The sequence below is a fragment of the Nerophis lumbriciformis genome, linkage group LG14, assembly GCF_033978685.3.
Source record: "Nerophis lumbriciformis linkage group LG14, RoL_Nlum_v2.1, whole genome shotgun sequence".
Classification (NCBI taxonomy): domain Eukaryota; kingdom Metazoa; phylum Chordata; class Actinopteri; order Syngnathiformes; family Syngnathidae; genus Nerophis; species Nerophis lumbriciformis.
Window position 1 is genome coordinate 1,977,709 of NC_084561.2, and position 22,420 is coordinate 2,000,128.

The 22,420-nt window shown below is 37.7% G+C and overlaps 1 protein-coding gene across 1 annotated transcript in view; it reads left to right on the forward strand.

The window, feature by feature from the left end:
* Positions 1–15,309: 15,309 nt before the first annotated feature.
* The window catches only part of LOC133616695 (guanine nucleotide-binding protein subunit alpha-14-like), a 57,465-nt gene continuing 50,354 nt past the window's right edge, over positions 15,310–22,420 (forward strand). Inside the window, exon 1 of the mRNA XM_061976260.2 lies at positions 15,310–15,649. The gene's annotated coding sequence lies outside the window, so the exon portion shown is untranslated. The remainder of the gene's footprint in view (positions 15,650–22,420) is intronic.

Sequence of the window (22,420 nt, forward strand, 5' to 3'; positions counted from 1 at the left end):
ATCTTAAGGATCGGGTGGGGCAGTAAGGCTGAAGGAGGTCGGAGAGATAGGTTGGCGCGAGGTTGTTTAGACATTTAAAAACAAATAAAAGGAGTTTAAAATGTATTCGGTAACGCACAGGGAGCCAGTGAAGGGACGCTAAAATAGGGGTGATGTGCTCACGTCTGCGGGTCTGTGTTAGCAGACGAGCAGCAGAGTTCTGCACGAGCTGCAGGCGGGCGAGGGAGGCCTGGCTAATGCCAACATACAGGGCATTACAATAATCAAGACGAGTCGAGATAAAAGCGTGGATTAATTTCTCAAGATCATGTCTTGATAGAAGCGGTTTCACTTTCGCTATTTGGCGTAATTGATAAAAGCTTTTTTGAACGACGCTGCTGATTTGTTTTTCGAATTTAAAATCTGAGTCGAACTTTACCCCCAGGTTTGTGACAGAGTCGCTGAGATACGGGGTCAGAGTGCCGAGGTCAACGTTGGGGGAGGGAGAGCGACTTGGACCGAACAACATAACTTCTGTTTTATCTTCATTTAGGCTCAGGAAGTTAGCTGAAAGCCAGACTTTGATGTCGTGCAGGCAGTCAATAAGACGTTGAACCGTGTTATTTTGTGCCATGGGAAAATAAATCTGGCAATCATCGGCATAAAAATGAAATGCAATACTGTACTTCCTAAAAATAGAACCAAGGGGGAGAAGGTAAAGCGCAAATAAAATTGGGGCAAGGATTGAGCCCTGGGGGACCCCATGTGGTAAAGGAGCTGTGGACGACATAAAACTGTCTACTTTTACACAAAAACTCCTGTCGGTTAGGTACGACCGGAACCAGTTGAGGGCGGCGCCCTTAATGCCCACACAGTTCTCAAGACGAGTGATTAAGGTGGCGTGGTCGACGGTGTCGAACGCAGCAGACAGATCTAAAAGCACCAGGACAACATATTTACCAGAATCAGTGGACAGGAGGATATCGTTAAAAACTTTTAGAAGCGCTGACTCTGTGCTGTGGAGGGCTTTAAAACCGGTAAATAGGTCAATAGGCGAGGGCGGACCTACGTCACTTCCGCCTGCCAATCCCCTAGCAACCGGTCGCCATATTGAATTCGTTGAAAACAAACCAGCTCACAGCGAACACAGCATTGACAGAAAAGACATTTAACGAGGTTTCACGGCATTTTAAACTGTTCTAAATGGCGTATGATTATGTAAATAGTCTTTCCAGTGAGGCTAGGTTAAGATACGAGTTAAAATGTTCTGTAGTTGGATTAAACGACTGCCCTTATGTTAACATTGATTGCAGCAGGCTCAATGTTTTCACACTCATTTGTCCTTTCCGTTAGATCACTGAAAGGTAGTCGTTTCCCACAGTGTTTCTTTGTACTTTTTGAGTTCTCTGCTGCCGATTCACGCTTTGAAGTTGTCAGTTGATGTCGCTCGTAACTGTCCATCCTATGGGATGCCTTCTTTCCACTCTGTGGCAGGTGAGGTAAGATGGATGGTGCATAATCAGGGTGCATGGGATTCTTTACAGGTCGTCCTGAGAGGGAAAAAATGAAAAAATATTGAGAGATTTGAGGGCTACAACTACAAGTAATGTTTGATTCCAACAAAGGAGACTTGCAGACAGCATTTTACGACTGTCTTGAAAAGTTGATTAAATGGCAACATGAAAATTATAGGGTTTATTGGTTTTTAAAAACCCAACCGTTAAGTGCAAATTTAAATGAAACCGGTTTTCGAAAATAGCCTTTATACCGTATGTTATTGTTGTGCAACAACAACAACTTCAGCTGTCGAACGTTATTCAGTAAAAATTCAACGGGTTCAACATTAGCATGGACGGTATAGCCAAGTTGTGGTTAAGAAGGTGGATTTTTGTTCCTTATATTTACCAGAAACGAAGTGATCCGAACACACGACCCGGGATTTTGGGGGACTCCAGTGAGAACCGTCCTCGTTTTCCCGGTGTAAAGCTGCGAGCCATTTGTCTCGTCTCTGTGGGCTTTTAGCACGCTTTGGCAGAACAAAATACGACCTTTGTTTTCCCTGTTTCCAGTTGTGGTTTGCACAACCAAAAACAACACCGTTTTTTGGCATTTTGGAGGCAGAATGACGGGTTTAATCAGCGCAGGTCGACAGGTTAAAGAGTAATGGCGACGGTTTGTTTTCAACGCCAGTCAGGTTGCTATGGCTCGAAGAACCCGTATGTAGCTCAGTTGCCCGGATGTCGGCCCTGCCCTATAATTCATTAGGATTTTTTGAGCTATGACAGGTTTTTTTGTTATTTTTTGGGGTGCACTAAAAATGTTTTCCACGGAAAAAAATTAGTGCACGCGGGGCCATTTTGATATTTTATATGTTTGTTTTTTATACTTTTAGGGCTATCTGTCGAAAAAAAAAATTGTTATGAACTTTTAGTCAAAATCGTGTTTTTATGGTAAAAACACCAAAACATTTTCCTCCAAAAAACTATTCAAATTGGAATATTTGATGTGAAGTAATTGGAGCTTAAACAGGTCAATAATTCATTATTATTTTTTGAGCTATGACAGGTTTTTTTAGGTGCACTAAAATTATTGGGGATCCAAAAAGGCCCCACTCATAAAAATGTTAAAAAACAAGTCATACATTTTACATTTAAGTCATCAGGGGTCTCCATATGTTTTCCACGAAAAAAATTAGAGCACGCGGGGCCATTATAATATTTTTATTTACAGAACCAAACAATGTCGAATTTTTTAAACTTTAGGGTTCCCCTCAAGGATTACATTTTAAAATAAGTCATATATTATGTTCAACCCTTCAATCTCTCGATCAACTTCCGGTCTATCTGTCAATATAACGTTTTTTATGTTTTATGCCCGTCTTGTCAAAACCCTGTTTTTTATGGCAAAAAAACACAAATGATGCAATGCTTTACCCCAGAAAAATATCCAAAGTGAAATATTTGATGTGAAGTAATTGGAGCTTAAATAGGTCAATAATTCATTATGATTCTTTGAGCTATGACAGGTTTTTTTGTTAATTTTTGGGGTGCACTAAAAATGTTTTCCACGGAAAAAAATTAAAGCACGCGGGGCCATTTTGATATTTTATATGTTTGTTTTTTATACTTTTAGGGCTATCTGTCGAAAAAAAAATGTTTTATGACCTTTTAGTCAAAATCGTGTTTTTATGGTAAAAACACCAAAACATTTTCCTCCAAAAAACTATTTACATTGGAATATTTGATATGAAGTAATTGGAGCTTAAACAGGTCAATAATTCATTATTATTTTTTGAGCTATGACAGGTTTTTTTAGGTGCACTAAAATTATTGGGGGTCCAAAAAGGCCCCACTCATAAAAATGTTAAAAAACAAGTCATACATTTTACATTTAAGTCATCAGGGGTGTCCAAATGTTTTCCACGAAAAAAATTAGAGCACGCGGGGCCATTTTAATATTTCATATGTTTGTTTTTTATACTTTTAGGGCTATCTGTCGAAAAAAAATGTTTTATGACCATCCATCCATCCATTTTCTACCGCTTATTCCCTTTGGGGTCGCGGGGGGCGCTGGAGCCTATCTCAGCTACAATCGGGCGGAAGGCGGGGTACAGCCTGGACAAGTCGCCACCTCATCGCAGGGCCAACACAGATAGACAGACAACATTCACACTCACATTCACACACTAGGGCCAATTTAGTGTTGCCAATCAACTTATCCCCAGGTGCATGTCTTTGGAGGTGGGAGGAAGCCGGAGTACCCGGAGGGGACCCACGCAGTCACGGGGAGGACATGCAAACTCCACACAGAAAGATCCAGAGCCCGGGATTGAACCCAAGACTACTCAGGACCTTCGTATTGTGAGGCAGATGCACTAACCCCTCCTCCACCGTGCTGCCCTGTTTTATGACCTTTTAGTCAAAATCGTGTTTTTATGGTAAAATCACCAAAATCCAATATTTTCCTCCAAAAAACTATTTACATTGGAATATTTGATGTGAAGTAATTGGAGCTTAAACAGGTCAATAATTCATTATTATTTTTTGAGCTATGACAGGTTTTTTTGGGTGCACTAAAATTATTGGGGGTCCAAAAAGGCCCCACTCATAAAAATGTTAAAAAACAAGTAATATATTTTACATTTAAGTCATCAGGGGTCTCCATATGTTTTCCGCGAAAAAAAATTAGAGCACGCGGGGCCATTATAATATTTTTATTTACAGAACCAAACAATGTCGAATTTTTTAACCTTTAGGGTTCCCCTCAAGGTTTACATTTTAAAATAAGTCATATATTATGTTCAACCCTTCAATCTCTCGATCAACTTCCGGTCTATCTGTCAATATAACGTTTTTTATGTTTTATGCCTGTCTTGTCAAAACCCTGTTTTTTATGGCAAAAAAACACGAATGATGCAATGTTTTACCCCAGAAAAATATCCAAAGTGAAATATTTGATGTGAAGTAATTGGAGCTTAAATAGGTCAATAATTCATTATGATTTTTTGAGCTATGACAGGTTTTTTTGTTATTTTTTGGGGTGCACTAAAATTATTGGGGATCCAAAAAAGCCCCACTCATAAAAATGTTAAAAAACAAGTCATACATTTTACATTTAAGTCATCAGGGGTGTCCAAATGTTTTCCACAAAAAAAAATTACAGCACGCGGGGCCATTTGGATATTTTATATGTTTGTTTTTTTTACTTTTCGGGCTCCCCTCAAGTTTGGTCCTGAGGACACCCGTAAGGGTGTCAGTCATAAAAAAGTAAAAAAAATAAGTCATATAAAAATGTATTTTTTAGTCAAGGCTTAAATCTCTAGATCAACTTCAGGTCTATCTGTCGAAAAAAAAAGAAGTTTTATGACCCTTTTAGTCAAAATCGTGTTTTTATGGTAAAAACACCAAAATCCAAAATTTTTCTCCAAAAAACTATTCAAATTGGAATATTTGAGATGAAGTAATTGGAGCCTTAAACAGGTCAATTATTACTCACATTCATTATACTTTTTGAGCTATGACAGTTTAAAAAAAAAAGTCCCACTAAAGTTCTTTGGGATTCAAATGGGTCCCACTCATAAAAATGTTTTAAAAAAGTCATTTGTTCATGTTTTTGTTGTTTGTTTTTATGGAAAACGTTTTTGTTTGGCAAATACACAAAATATGCAACATTTTATCCCCCAAATATTTCAAAGTGGAATATTTGATGCGCAATAATTGGAACCTTGAATAGATCAACAATTGGTTGAATTTGATTCATTATTATTTTTTGAGGAATGACGGCTTTAAAGAAAAAACAGCCTGCGATAGTGCAACTTTTTCTCGTTACATTTCACCTGTTTTCTCTTTTTTTCCACTTTTTTAACAGTATTTATGGATTGTGCCGCAGGCCGTTAAAAAATGAGCTGCAGGCCACACTTTGGACACACCTGAGCTAAACTAAACCTGTCATTTCAGTCCAACAGGTAACACAATAATTCATTACATTTGTACTTCACCAAATACATAAAATACTTATAATCCAAACACAATACTTTGGACTGGTCAAAGATCATCTATACCAACGGCTCTCAACTACTTCCACTGTGGGACCCACAAAGACAGTCACCACACAAAGTGAAATATTTCAAGAATGTACTTCATAATCATTTCAATCATTATAATTTACAGCTAGTAAAAACCCAAATTTCGGTGTCTTGTGAGATTTGAAAAGTTGTAAACTACCAGTTTATGAATGAACTGCAAAAACTTCCCAAGCCTTTCTTTGTCTTAAACCTCAAGTCAAAATACTTTAAAAAAACAACAAAAAAAACATTTGTTTATTGGATTTCTAACATATACAGTCCAAAAAAATACAATTAGACACGTGTGAAATGTCGTTTTTTTCTGAACTCAAAACACTTTTATACACTGTAAAAAAAGAAGGCAGTATATTTTACCATAAAATTCTACCAGAATTTTACTGTAAAAACAGTGACCATAGATTTTACGGGGGGGAAATGGCACCTAAGAATGTACCGTAAAAATAATAGTGATATAAATTTTCAGTTTACAGTAATCTATGGATTTAAAAAAATTTTTTTTTTACCGTGCACCGTAAAAAAAAGTCAGTAGATCTTATGGTAAAAAAAAACCTGGCAGCTGAGTGGTCAGAATTTTACTGTAAAATTAACAGTGGTGTCAATTTAAAATGTACAATAATCACTGTTTTTTATGACAGTGCATTGTTAGTAGTTTTTACGGTAAAAACTGGCAGCTCAGAGCTCAGACACCAGTATTGTATTGTAAGAACAAAAAGTGGTATAATTTTTCCATTTACCGTAATGCACTGTAAAAACGACTGTAGATTTTACGGTTAAAATTTTTTTACTGTAAAATTAACAGTGGTGTCAATTTTCAATATACAGTAATCTACAGATGTTTTTTTTCCAAGCGCACTAGTAAAATATCTGTGGATTTTAATATGAAAAAAATGGCAGTTCAGTCACTAGAATTCCACTGTAAAAAAAAAATTGTATACTTTTTTTCAGTTACAGTAATGCACTGTAAAAACCACGTCTGTAGATTTTACAAAAAAAAATGACCGTAAAATTAACAGTGGTATGTATCTTCAATTTACAGTAAACACTGTTATTTATGACAGTGCATTGTAAAAAAAAAAAAAAAAAAAAAAGTTAAGTAGATTTTACGGGGGGAAAAAATGGCAGTTTATTCACCAAATTTTTACTGTAAAAATAAAAATGGTATAATTTTTTCATTAACAGTAATGCACTGTAAAAACTACGTCTGTAGATTAAAAACAAAACAAAACACTGGCACCTCAGTCACCAGAATTTTATCGTAAGAACAAAAGTGGTATCATTTTTCCAATTACCGTAATGCACTGTGAAAACGACTGTAGATTTTACGGTAAAAAAATTGGCTGCCGAGTCGGCAAAATTGTACAGTAATATTTACAGAAAATTTTACAAATGTATGATATTCTCACTTCTAGAAATGTGTGAGTAGGAATGATTCGCAACTGATAATGGGTTCTCACCGTTCACCGAAAAGAGCCGTTGAAAACACTCCACCCGTTGGCCAAGGCCACATCTCCACCAAGCAGAGACAGTGGAAGATCTCTGATCAACACCACTGCTGGCTTGGAAAACGATCTCCCAGCCTAAATAACAGAAGCACCTGTTGTTTTTAAGGCGCTACCGCAGAAAAGCTAGTCAAAGATCCTCTAGCCGAGTCATACCAAAGACTATAAAAATGGGAGCCATTACCTCCCTGCTTGGCACTCAGCATCAAGGGTTGGAATTGGGGGTTGAATCACCAAAAATGCTTCTCGGGCGCGGCCACTGCTGCTGCTCACTGCTCCCCTCATCTCCCAGAGCGTGATCAAGGGTGATGGGTCAAATGCAGAGAATAATTTCGCCATACCTCGTGTGTGTGTGACTATCATTGGTACTTTAACTGTATTTGACACAAGAACTGTGCTGTTTTAAGGGCCTACTTGGGGAAACCTTGTCAAAGATCCTCTATTTGACACAAGAACTCTGCTGTTTTAAGGGCCTACTTGGGGAAACCTTCTCAAAGATCCTGTATTTGATGAGAGTGCTCTTTTCTTTTTAAGGACCTACTGAGAAACGCCAGTCAAAGATCCCATATGTGACAGGTGTACTTCTTTCAAAAACATGATCGAAGATCCCGTATTTGAGAGACCACCATTCCAAACATCATGGATCACTTGTGTTTTCCTTTCATTTCCGCATAAAGAATGGACGCTGCGTGCTTTGAATTGGAAAAAGTAGCACCATCAGGTGGACATGCATAAAAATGAAGAAGTGACCAAATTAAATTAGGTGTGTTCCGATCTGATACCGATATCCGATATTGGTGCAATATCCGGGAAAATGATATCGGATTGCATTTAAAATCTCTGATGCAAGCTGGGGGTGCGGCATCCAATAAGCACACAAGGTTGGTCTTTTCTTCTATTTTTAGCCAAGTCATTTACAAAAAGGTAAAGATGCCTACTAGGAGCTGGCAGCTACACAACAGCTAAGCGCACAATAGCAAGACCTACGCAAAAGTGTCCTTACTTGACCGTCTAAAAACAGCACATTGGTCACATAAACAAGTATCAAATATTTATAGTTGCATATTCCTCACACATACTGGATGTTTTCTAAAACGCTATGTAACAAAGGTGTCCGCATCATTCAATTTACTTCATGAATTATTGCAGCCTTTAGGTGTCGCCAAAGACAGATTACCACTCCACTTCATCTTAAAGACAGCGTAATGACAGTGTTCTTCATACCTACCATTGCTCTCTGAGTAGTTTCACTCGAGCTAACCTTTTCTAACATTCCACACTACAAAATAATGAAAATATGAACTAGGGCTGCAGCTAACGATTATTTTTCTATCGATTAATCTATAGATTATTTTTTCGATTAATCTATAGATTATTTTTCCTTTTACCGATTTTTTTTTAAATTTAAAATGAAGAGGAAAAAATAAATGTAGGCCAGTTTTTTCAAAAGGCATGGCTTTTATTTACAAAAAAAAAAGTATGGCCACTAGTCAGTCAACATTGACAACAACATGACAAAATATTCTGTAACAATGTAAACATTTAAAACTTTTAACATTTAACAAAATTAAAAGTAGCTTATTTGCTTTTTAATGTGCAAATATAAAAGTAAACATCCAGTGCAAATCTTAATATTCTGGAATAGTATAAGCATTTAAAAAGTAAAAGTATTGCTTATTTTGCTTTAAAATGTGCAAAAATAAAGATAAACATCCAATACAAAAAAGTGTAAAACGGAAATATTCTGTAACAAGTGTAAACATTTCAACAAAAGTAAAAGTATTGCTTATTTGCTAAAATGTGCAAAAATAAAGCTAAACATCCAATACAAAAAAGTGTACAGTGTAAACATTTCAACAAAAGTAAAAGTATTGCTTATTTTGCTTAATAACACAACAATGATAGTATAATTAAAGTGAAAGTTAATTGTTGGTTTGTACATAGTATATGTAACTGTTAATGTTGTAAAAGGTATTTGCACAACTAATTAACGTTAGCGTTTGTGACACGTCTTGTGCCGTGGGGTTCTTTCAGGACCGACAGACTGAACGCCAGACGGCTTTGCCAGGTTTACAATCTTTTAATTTTACACAAAGTCTTTTCTCTTCCAACTGCGCGGATCGCGCACCTGGGCACGATTGCGGCGTCGCTCCCGGCGCGCCCCGCCTCGCTGCTCGCTCGCCGCCGCCGCCTCTCCACAGCGTTAAAGAGGAGCGCGTCTTTGTAAACACTGAACAGGCACGCCAAACGCGCCTCTCAGAGCGAAACGGTGCTTTAGTTTATGAATTTACAACGCAGATACAAATGACACATTCGTGTTTTTGTGTAATAATGACAACGTATACGCACGCGGACGATTGACTTGTTGATGGTGATGGCAAGAACGCTGTCGGGGGTTTTCTTTTCAAATGTTCGTTCATAGCCGTTGTGCTGCTATGATAGGCCATTTCCGCTCGACACAGTGTGCATACAACAACATTATTAGGCCGTTTATTGAAATACTCCGACACTTTTGATGACTTTTGGCGTGCTTTTTTCCCCTCGCTCGCATCGTCTGCTTTGCGCTCCGCCATGACAGTAAAGTAGTGTGACGTAAATATGCGACGCGCCGACGCACAAAAACGGCGTCGACGTATTTACGTAACCGATGACGTCGACTACGTCGACGCTTAATATGAACAGTGATATCACATCAGGTTAATATCGATATAGTAGCGAAAGTAAAAAAAAAAAGTGGTATTGGGATTGTAGGAGGGGTAACATAACAGATATAGGTGCATTAATAGGCTCCATTAGGGAACAGGTGACAATGTTACAAATGACAAAGGTACAACATTTCTAAACGGTTGAATAAATATTGATGAAATCCACGCCCCACTGAACAAACTTGTGTTCTTCTGTGAAGAAGTCAATATTTCTGACGCCAAATGTTGCCGTGGGACTGAAGAGCAGCGTGTTTAATGAGGAGACTTGTGCGGGGAATAAAGCGCTAAAAAGTGCTATCAAGTTAGTCCAAGTCCTTCCTTGCGCAAATATTGACAGTATCAGTCGGAATATCCAGTTTGGGCAGAAGAGAAAGTGACTCGGCCCAGATATGATTGCCTCTTAATGTACTAATGATCTATAATTTATTGTGACTTACTTCATGTTTGTTGTTTACACAGTCTAGCAAGTCTAATTGCTTGTGTGCTAATTCGAGATGATAGTGTTGGACTTAGTGACACCTTGTGGACTTTTACCGTTACTGCAGGCTCACTATAGACGCGCCCACTATGACGTCACAAGTTTCGCATTTTATCATTCTTTTTTCCCCCTCCCAGCAAAGATATGAAGTCAGCTTTCTTTAAAAGTCAACACGTGTGTTGCTCATACAACACATCTTGAAAGGAGCAGGACAAGACACAAACCTGGTAGAACTACATGGAGTTAGGAAAATGAAATGTACTGTAATATTACAACAAATAACACGGCAATTAACTGTTATTTCACAGTAAAGTACTGTAATGCAATTTTTTATACGTTTTGGCTCATTTGAAAATAAGAGTGGAATTAAAAAAGTAATAATACTATTAATAATTATAATAATAATATCATTAATGATAATAGTAATAACAATATTTATAATAATAGTAGTATTGATAATAATAACATTGATAAAGACAATAACTATAATAATATTGACAATAATACAATTAATAATAATAATAATACTGCTAAAAAATAATAAAGATGATGATAATATTAATGATATCCATAACAATATTAATATTGATGATAATAATAATTATATTATTTATGATAATGTAATAATGATGATAACATTGATAATAATAATAACAATAATATTGATAATATAAATAATTAAAGTAATAATAATAATAACAATATTAACATTGATAATAACAATAATGATCATAAAAAATGATTATGACATTTAAAATAATAATAACAACAATAATAGTATTGATAATAACAATAATGATAATGATAATAATAGTAATAATGATATTAATATTGATAATAATAACAATAATAGTAGTATTGATAATAATAATAAAGATAACAATAATAATAATATTGATAATGATGATAATAATATTAATAATAATACTATTGATAGTCATAATAATATTCACAGTAATATTGATAATAACAATTGTAATAATATTGATCATAATAATAATACTAACAATTTTAATATTAATAATATGAACAATAATAATAATAAAGATAATAATAGTATAGTGTTCATTAAAATAGAATAAATCTATGGTCAGGTAGAGATGATGTTCCTTTTATGACTGCGTTCAGATTAATGATTGATCACAGCTGGTTTCCCACAGCAGCCAGTCACAGGGGACAAAGTCTCCTCCCAACGCTGTCTCATTGCCACCACCATTGTGGGGCGGCTGTAAAACAACAACAACAACAACAAAAAGATCCATTGCGAAATGATAAGCACTTTGTGCCGCCGCAGCAACTTTCCAGAACACAGTGGGAGGATGAGGAAGATCATTTCCTCCCACGCCCTCTCACATTGTTGTAATTCCCTCTTGCCTTTTTCTTCCCTGGCTTTCCTTTTCTTTTCGGCGCGCCCTCTTTCCCCGCAGAAACCCCAATTGTCCTCCCTGCGTAGTGTGAAGGCATCCCTCAAGCCCCTTCTTTAGAGGGAGCAACCCAATACGCGCCTCTCGCTACTTCCTCTCACCTGGTTTCCATGGCGACAGCGAGCTCAGGTGATCTCCGTATGGGAGGCTGAGAGAGTCCAGACAAACTGGTTCCACTGGCAGACACAAAAGAAGGAGTGAAAACATGAAACATCTTGTGAGATTTGTCATGGTTTCATGTGCGCACGCAAGCAAACTAATCTCTTAGATAAATATGCTGTAAAAGTACAATAAGTACATTTGAATACAAAGTTATCTCCAAGTAGTGAAAACACTCACAGGCGACAGAGGCAAGGAAAACACACTAACTGTGTTGTTGTTGTTGTTGATATTGACATGTTTCATCACAACTTCCTTCAGCCCTGACCTCACTTCAATGCCATGTCAAGCTACTGATGCAAAATGATTGATTTCAGCTATGAAACTTTCAAAATAAGAGCCTTTTTATTCCAATGTTCATTGTTAGAAATACTGTGAATGAGCAGCAAGTAGATGTGTAACTATCACACTTGAAATGTTGCATGTTTATGTACTTTTATTCGGATACTTCAAAGCAAGAGTGTTTTTCGTGCGGTGCAAATCTGGCATGTTTTTAATTGTAAAATCTATGGTCATTGTTTTGACAGTGCATTACTGTAAATTAAAAAACAGTACCACTATTATTTTTCCAGCAAGATTCTGATGCATGCGCTGCCATTTTTTTTGTTGCCCTAAAATCCGTGGCCATTGTTTTTACAAGGAATTAACATAAGTGGAAACATGGCACCACTTTTATTTCTACAGTAAAATTCTGGCCACAGAGCTGCCATTTTTACAGTGCATCAATGTAAATGGAAAAACAGTACCACTTTTTTTATGGTAACATTCTGGTGATTGAGCTGCCAGATTTTAAATCTATTAATACTGCAGTCGTTTTGACAGTGCATTACTGTAAATGGCAAAACAGTGCCACTATTATTTTTTACAATAACATTTTGACGGATTAGCTGCCTTTTTCTGTTGTTGTTTTTTTTTTTTTACTGTAAAATCTACGGTTATTGTTTTGACAATGCATTACTGTAAATGGAAAAACAGTACCACTATTATTTTTACAATAACATTTTAGCAACTGAGCTGCCAGGTTTTTTTTTTTTTTACCGTAAAATCTATGGTCACTGTTTTGAAAGTGTATATTGCAAGTATTAAATGGAACCACTTTTATTTTTACAATAATATTTTGGCAACTGAGCTGCCCAAAATGTTTTTTACCATAAAATCAATGGTCATTGTTTTTATAGTGACTTACTACTGTAAATGGAAAAACAGTACCACTATTATTTTTACTGCAAAATTTTAGCAAATAGGCTGCCATTTTTGTTTGTTGTTTACTGTAAAATCTATGGTCATTGTTTTGACAGTGGATTACTATAAATGGAAAAACAGTACCACTGTTATTTTTTACAATACAATTTTGGCAACTGAGCAGCCCCATTTTTTTTTTTTACTGTAAAATCCATGGTCATTGTTTTTATAGTGAGTTACTGTAAATGGAAAAACAGTACCACTGTTACTTTTATTGGAAAATGTGTGTTCATTGTTTTTGCAGTGCAAGTGGAAAAATGGCACCACTTTGATTTTTACAGTAAAATTCTGGCGACTGAGCTGCCAATTTTTGTTTACCGTAACATCAATGGTCCTTTTTTTTTTTTTTTTTTTTACAGTGCATTACTGTAAATGGAAAACAAGTATACCAATATAATTTTTGCAGTAAAATGTTGGCGACTGAGCTGCCAGTGTTTTACCGTAAAATCTTTGGTTATCATTTTTACAGTGCAAATTGCAAGTATTAAACGGCACCACTTTCATTTCCACAGTAAAATTCTGTTTTTTAAAATTGTGAGATCTATGGTCATTGTTTTTTCAGTGCAGTACTGCAAATAGAAACGATACCACTATTATTTTAGGGTACAATTCTGACACCTAAACTGATATATATATATATATATATATATATATATATATATATATATATATATATATATATATATATATATATATATGTGTGTGTGTGTGTATGTGTGGGAAAAAATCACAAGACTATTTCATCTCTACAGGCCTGTTTCATGAGGGGGGGTTCCCTCAATCATCAGGAGATTTTAATGGGAGCATTCACATACCATGGTTTATATAGGGCACAGAGTGGGTGGGTACAGGCTGGCGTAGGGGCGTGGTGATTGGCTCATGTGTTACCTAGGAGGTGTTTCCGTCTGTGGCGGCATGCTGATACAATTTCGCTGCGCTTGTTGAGGGATGACAGGTCTGGACGGTAAATAATAAACAGTTTCTCTTTCAAGCATAGGTTGCATCTTTTATTACCACTATTGTAAGGTGTGCTGGATGCAAGAATTTGCCATGTTATTGAATATTCAACATTATTGTCTTTGAGGTCCCAAATGTGTTTGCTGAGTTCTGTGGTATTTCGCAGGTTTTGGTTCCTGAAAGAAGCCTTGTGATTGTTCCATCTGGTTTTAAACTCTCCCTCGGTTAATCCTACATATGTGTCGGATGTGTTAATGTCCTTGCGTGTTACCTTAGATTGGTAGACAACTGATGTTTTTAAGCACCCCCCGTTGAGAGGGCAATCAGGTTTCTTGCGGCAGTTGCAGCCTTTGTTGGTTTTGGAGTCGCTCTGTTCGGGGGCCGACGGCTCATTTGCAATTGTCTTGTTGTGGTTTGAGATCATTTGTCGTACGTTGTTCATACAGCTGTAGCTCAATTTAATGTTGTTCTACGATAAGAGCACTATTTTTTTGGATAATCTTATTAAGACATATATATATATATATATATATATATATATATATATATATATATATATATATATATATATATATATATATATATATATCTGATATATGTATATATCTGATAGTATATATCTGTATCATGAATCAATTTAAGTGGACCCCGACTTAAACAAGTTGGAAAACTTATTGGGGTGTTACCATTTAGTGGTCAATTGTACGGAATATGTACTGTATTGTGCAATCTACTAATAAAAGTCTCGATCAATCAATATTTTTTTTTAACCATAAAACCTATGGTTATGGTTTTTACAGTGCATTACTGTAAATGTGAAAACAGTATAATTGTTATTTTTAGGGTACACTTCTGGCGACTGAGCTGCCATATCGTTCATTCTGTGGTAAGTGTCAAAATGGGAAACTTCCAGAATCTTACATCAGCTGCTTCTCAAGTACCCCTGAACCAGCAGCATAAAGCATTTTAGGCAGGAATACATCAAACATCGGATTTATTTACTGTCTAAAACATAAACCACTTGGAATCTTCTTGTTTGAAACATTTACAAATAAAATGCATATTAAACAATAAAATGTTTCATTTCAAAAGCTACTGACGTTACGTTTTTTTTAATCATCTGTAAGCTATAATCAACAAAATTATTTAAAAAAAAATAGATTCTTTAAAGTATTTCACTCTATGGAATATAAGAGTTACATTTTTATGTCACTACTGAAGTACATTTGCTTTTTAAATATGTTTTAGTGAATTCCTTTTATTTCTTCGACAGCTCTTATTTCGAAGGTCTGTATCGCGCGACTTCCGGCGCCGCATGCGGTGAGCTTGCCGCGTGTCGCCGCCCGGAGCGCATTCCACCTGCGGAGCGGAACCGACACCGCCGCACATTCCTGTCGAGGCGCGGCGAGCAGGTTGGCACGTCGTGAGAGAGAGAGAGAGAGACGAAGAAAGAAAGAAAGAAGGTTGTTTTATTTCCCAAATGGACGTCTGACGACGCGCTGCTTAGCGTACCTGCACTTAGCGTACCTGCACTTAGCGTACCTGCACTGGAGCGCGCAGCTGAAGGGAAATGGACCGCGGAAAGGAGCTACTAGAAGCGCGTGTGAAGCCACTGATTTAAGGTAAAGGAATTAAGCCTCTTTTCATCTTTTATTCACCAAAAATTCACGTAAACACACTTTGACAAATAATACTCAATGAAACATGACAATATATGAATCACCAAAACTACACTGTATGGTCATGTCTTTTATTTTGTAATAAAAATAGGAATATCTTCATATTACATATATTAATGCACAAAAAAGGGACATGCGGTAGAAAATGGATGGATGGATGGATATTAACCTTCATATATATATATATATATATGTATATGTATATGTATATATATATATATATATATATATATATATATATATATATACTGTATATATATATATATATATATATATATATATATATATATATATATATATATTAGATATGCACGGTTTGCGGGCACAACCGCGGATTATCTGCGGATCGGGCGGATGAAATTAAAAAAAATTAGATTTTATCCGCGGGTCGAGTCGGGTTGGGTCGGGCGGTTGAAATAAAAAAAAAAAAGATTTTAAATAGATTCAGGCGGGTGGCAGTTAAACCAATTGGTAAATATATATACATAGTTAAATGTTGTTACCTACATACGAAAAACGAGCAGGCACCTGCAGCATATGCCACAACAGAAGAAAGAAAAAAGAAGAGATGGACACTTACGGAGCGGAGAAGGGACGCCTCGCCGGGGTCCGGGACCGAGGCCCCTTCCCCCGAGAGGGCCCCACCGGGAGCCGTAGCTGAGGCGATCCGCGAGAAGGGCCCGATGCACGTCCAGGGTCACCACCGCGCCCACCGCACCGACACCCCGCCTCGTCCGCCTTCGCCGCGGCCGGCGTCACGCGCAGCAGGTAAGCAGCTTACCTGCCCACCACCCCCGTGGCCGGGGGCTCGTAACAGGGATCACTCCGCGCGCTCCGCCCGCGCAGCTTACCTGCCCGCCACCCCTGTTGCCGGGGGCGCGTAACAGGGGTCACTCCGCGCGCAGTGCGCTCACGAAAGGGGTGGGGCTCACCCTGGTTGATATAGACAGCAGGACGGTGGCCATGGAAGTTGGAACCCGCTAAGGAGTGTGTAACAACCCACCTGCCGAATCAACTAGCCCTGAAAATGGATGGCGCTGGAGCGTACCCGGCCGTCGCCGGCAGTGAGATGCGCTTGGAGGTGCGCTCCGCGCGGCTCCCATATGATTGCGCACTGGTGTGCGTCTGGGTCGTGACAGCGTGGCACGCAAATGTCTGTGCTGCATTGGATCAGTCTCCTTTCTTTAACAGGCAAAAGCTTTATAACCTCACTAATGCCTTGCATCGTCTATATTAGATATATAACAACGGGCAGGTGCGGTTCTGATCAAATGTTAGGTCGGTTAGATGCGGTTGCGGATGAAATAATTGCCTATCCACGCATCTCTAATATATATATATATATATATATATATATATATATATATATATATATATATATATATTAGGGGTGTGGGAAAAAATCGATTCGAATTCGAATCGCGATTCTCACGATGTGCGATTCAGAATCGATTCTCATTTTAAAAAAACAATTTTTTTATTTATTATTATTATTATTATTATTATTTATTTTTTTAAATTAATCAATCCAACAAAACAATACACAGCAATACCATAACAATGCAATCCAATTCCAAAAGCAAACCCGACCCAGCAACACTCAGAAGTGCAATAAACAGAGCAATTGAGAGGAGACACAAACACCACACAGAACAAACCAAAAGTAGTGAAACAACAATGAATATTATCAACAACAGTATCAATATTAGTTACAATTTCAACATAGCAGTGATTAAAAATCCCTCATTGACATTATCATTAGACATTTTAATTTGCCCAGGTCTGATCTCACGTCTTTGACAATCAGCATGATTTTGTAACGCTCCAATGTTTTATTAATATGCTGAAGTTTAACGCATTAAACCATTTTAACATCATTAAAACAACAATTACAGAAAACTACTAAAATTTCAACCTTGAGCGGGGATCGAACCTAAAACCTTCTAGTCGGCAACAGGGTATAACAGACGGCAACAGGGTATAACAGACGGCAACAGGGTATAACAGACGGCAACAGGGTATAACAGACGGCAACAGGGTATAACAGACGGCAACAGGGTATAACAGACGGCAACAGGGTATAACAGACGGCAACAGGGTATAACAGACGGCAACAGGGTATAACAGACGGGCGCCACAAAGTCTACTGGAAGTCGTACCAGGAAATTTGTTGTGAGTGTTCTGAGTGACACAGAACAATGTGGCCAAGTACGTATGGGGTAACATTTTATATGAAGCACCTTTTCCTCCCATCATTTCCGTTTGAAAGTGCACGGCTAAGTTCTAGGATCTCTTTGAGCAGAAGGTGGCTGATATGACAAAAGATATTTCCCCCACATCCTTTTTATTCAGGTGAAAGCAACATTCATGCTAACGTTATGTTGCCAGCACATAGTCAAAGTGTTGCTGCAGTTGTGCGTGACCAAAGATGGTATATTGTGAGAGGATGATCACGACATGGTCACACCATGTGCTACACAAAGTCAACTTCTACAAAAATACAGCAGACACGACCTCGGCATCCTCAAAGGTAGTTATGGCCTTGGCTGCGATGGAACAAAAAAGCCCTGAAAGGCGTCCTCGAACCTAAAACCTTCTAGTCGGCAACAGGGTATAACAGACGGCAACAGGGTATAAGAGACGGCAACATCACGGCGTTTTTACGTAACACGTGAGTCTGCTCCTGCCGTGCTTGCCAGAAAAGAAAGTGAAAATGACTTCTGTTTGAAGCCTAAGTAGTAATTACACAGTGGTAATTAATCAGACCTTCCGGGATATTGGCAGTAATTCTTCTCAAATCATTTAATCAAATGATTCATAACTTTGTTCATAACTGCCTCGCATATTTTGGCCAATCAGCGTCACTTTCGACGATGGAATCTGTCTCTGAGCGCAGCCCAAACACCTAATCCAGGTGTGCCCAAACACCTAATCCAGGTGTGTCCAAATTATGACCCAGTTCAACCAACAATCTGGCCAGGAAGGATGTTTACATATTACATTTAATATATCTTAAGGGTTGATATGTGCTTATTTGAATGATTCTGGCCATTGAGCATTTTTCAATGCACATCATTTACTTATATGGCCCAATCCAAACAACCTTCTCTAGTCATGGCACAGAAAATAAATTAAACCAGCGCAAAAAGTCAACACACATAACACAACCTGCTCACTGAACTTGTGGATATTATAAAAAACAGCCAACTAATATAAAAATAAACATTCTAAATTGCATCCATGTAAATCCATTGCAAGGCATGATGGGGAAAAATGCAAAAAAAACTCTCTCCACACTTGTCCATGTTTGGCACATTTTAGCTGATTGAAATTTCTGGTTGATTAAACAAGGTAGGAGTTGAAGTTTCACATGCTCTTTATATTCAATTGTAATAATTATTAATTATATATGTATTATATTATTAGAATATGTACACACAAACCTACACAGAAGGCATGTTTTTTTTGTGTGTCGTCGAAGCAGAAACAGTAAAGTGTAACGCTATATCAACACTTAATTGCTCAACCGGCACAACTGTCATCCTCTCGTGAAGCTCAGACCTACTTCCTGTTCACGGCGCTAAGCCTTCTGGGTAATGAAGTATATAAACATGTAGCGAACACACTGGCATCCTCACTTCCTATTTTCTGTGTATTTATTCAACCAAAGTTTATTCAAAGTAAGAACATATTCTCATCTGCAATGCTGACTCAGCAAAGAGGCAGAATTGACATGTTGGAGATGTTGAAGTATGATGATAATATCTCCTCAGTTACCCATAAAAATTAGCTCTATAGATTGCGCTCAACAATTCACAAATAGTGTTGGAACATAAATGAATGTTTAAGATGGATAGGGCTGGGCAATTAAAACGATATCAATATATATCACGATAGACACAATTGATATCAATACAAAAATGCGTCCGATAAAACTATTGAAGAAAAAAAAAATTCTATGTCGTAAAAAAGCAGAAGTTGCAAAGCAAGGTTGGTTGCATGAACAAAGGCACTCACTCTCTGGTTACCAAGCAACACAGGAAGTGATCACTGATGGCACTTTTTTGGATTCTTTTCAAAGGGGCCGTAGTCAGACCAATGTGGTCTGTAAATGATGCAAGGCGTTCGTCCCCATCAAGATTGGTAATACCAAACCACCTTAGCCGCGCTCACCCTTTAGAGCACAGCTGTAACTTCCTGGCACTACTCCTGCAGAAAATAGTTCTTATCAGACCCCAAAAGGGACAAGCGGTAGAAAATGGATGGATGGGTTTCTCTATATTGACATTTTCACACTTTGAACTATTTTCTTACATTGTCTTACATAGTCCTTATTTTTGCACTTTAAGAGATTATTGTTAGGTGTTCAATGTGATTTTACAAATTTAGTATAAGTCGCTCCGGAGCAATGTTCCCTCTAAGTGTTCATGTGTGTGAGCAAACACAAAAAGTCCCTGAGCATTGAGTGGAGCACATGTGAGCAACATCACACGTGGCAATACCAGCAGCACAAACCAATCTTTTATAATAACACTCAGTCATTTTCATGAGATTATTTTCTAATATTAGTGATTTGGCCCACTTGTAATGAAAATAAAAGACATCTTGTTTTTCATAAGCTATGGATTAGTATTGTACAATATGTCTGGGTGGGGGTCCTGCTTTGGAAATCATGTGTACCCCTTTCAGAGATCACATTTAGTTCCCCTTAAACATCCTCATGTTGCACAATGAAATGTAAGCATAGGATGAAGTGTGCATTCCTGTAACTTTCTCTAGTAACAGCATTCCATGATTAACATCAATAAATTAACATTAATAATAAATGACAGTAGAATAAGCACACGTATGACTGAGGAGTCATAGTGTAACTTTGTGTGGTGTTTGAGTTGTCCAACTTTTTGTGTGGCCATAAACGCACCAGTGGCTTAGTGCTATGCGTGTTGGTGACAGATGACAAGTTGCGTTTGGCCTGCTTTGTACGGCAGAAAATGACTAGTTTTTCGAGATAGAAGTTTTTTACTCATGTTTTTGGTGTGGTTATGGCCCAATATAAACAGTTTTTCTCAATAAAGTGATCGATATAATTCCTGTCCTCGAAGCATCTCGATAGACGTTACAATAATTGAACGGTGTTCAATTGAACGGTGTTGACGAACACCGTTAGGGCCGCTTGTTGTCACTGTCACTCAGAGTTGCATTGCAAAATTACACAGAATAAATGTGTTTATTTTGTTTAGAATTCAGATGGGTTTGATTTGGTGCGCGGCATATATTTGCCGTGCGCAGAGGACGCTTGAGCAGTGCGCAATTGCACAGGCGCGCACCTTAGAGGGAACATTGCTCCGGAGTATAAGTCGCACCGGCCGAAAATGCATAATCAAGAAGGAAAAAAACATATATAAGTCGCACTGGAGTATAAGTCGCATTTTTTGGGGGAAATGTATTTGATAAAAGCCAACAGCAAGAATAGACATTTGAAAGGCAATTTAAAATAAATGAAGAATAGTGAACAACAGGCTGAATAAGTGTACGTTATATGAGGCATAAATAACCAACTGGTATGTTAACGTAACATATTATGGTAAGAGTCATTCAAATAACTATAACATATAGAACATGCTATACGTTTACCAAACAATCTGTCACTAAATCCCATGAAATCTTATACGTCTAGTCTCTTATGTGAATGAGATCAATAATATTATTTGATATTTTATATCATTTCACACATAAGTCGCTCCTGAGTATAAGTCGCACCCCCGGCCAAACTATGAAAAAAACTGCCACTTATAGTCCGAAAAATACGGTACATTTATTCAGTGTTTCCATTTCCTTTCTGCCTTAATAGCCGAGGGGTTTATAACCAGAGGAAGGTCACATCTGAAATACAAATCTTTAACATCCATCCATCCATCCATTTTCTACCGCTTATTCCCTTCGGGGTGACGGGGGGCGCTGGAGCCTATCTCAGCTACAATTGGGCGGAAGGCGGGGTACACCCTGGACAAGTCGCCACCTCATCGCAGGGCCAACATAGATAGACAACATTTACACACTAGGGCCAATTTAGTGTTGCCAATCAACCTATCCCCAGGTGCATGTCTTTGGAAGTGGGAGGAAGCCGGAATACCCGGAGGGAACATGCAAACTCCACACAAAAAGATCCCGAGCCGGGGATTGAACCCAGGACTACTCAGGACCTTCGTATTGTGAGGCAGATGCACTAACCCCTCTTTAACCGTGCTGCCCATAAAATAAAAAAATCTTTACATTTAATATATTTTTATCCTGGTCCTTCTTTTCAATAGGCCACAAAAATATCAATAATGATTGCTATTGACCGATACAAAACACTTACTTGGAAGCCCGTGTTCTCCAAAAAAATAACATCAGTACTGTATTGGTTTTCCAATTGTTGTTGATTACAAGGAACACTTCAATTATTGCGAACAAATTCATAAAATGACAAGTTGTTCAGTGGTTTGTGCAGCAACTCTCTGAAAAAGCTGCCTCCAATTCAGGCATCATGGCCCCAACAATCACAAAATGTGGATGCGATGTGGCGTCAGTCCGAGGTGTGTTTAAAGTGTCCCGCGCTGTATTTGCATCATCACAAAACGATAGCACAAATCCTCAAAGTACAGTATGATGAAACCGCACAGGGAATAAGATGCAACGTAACCCCGGGAGATCACAGGTTTGTGTCCCTTA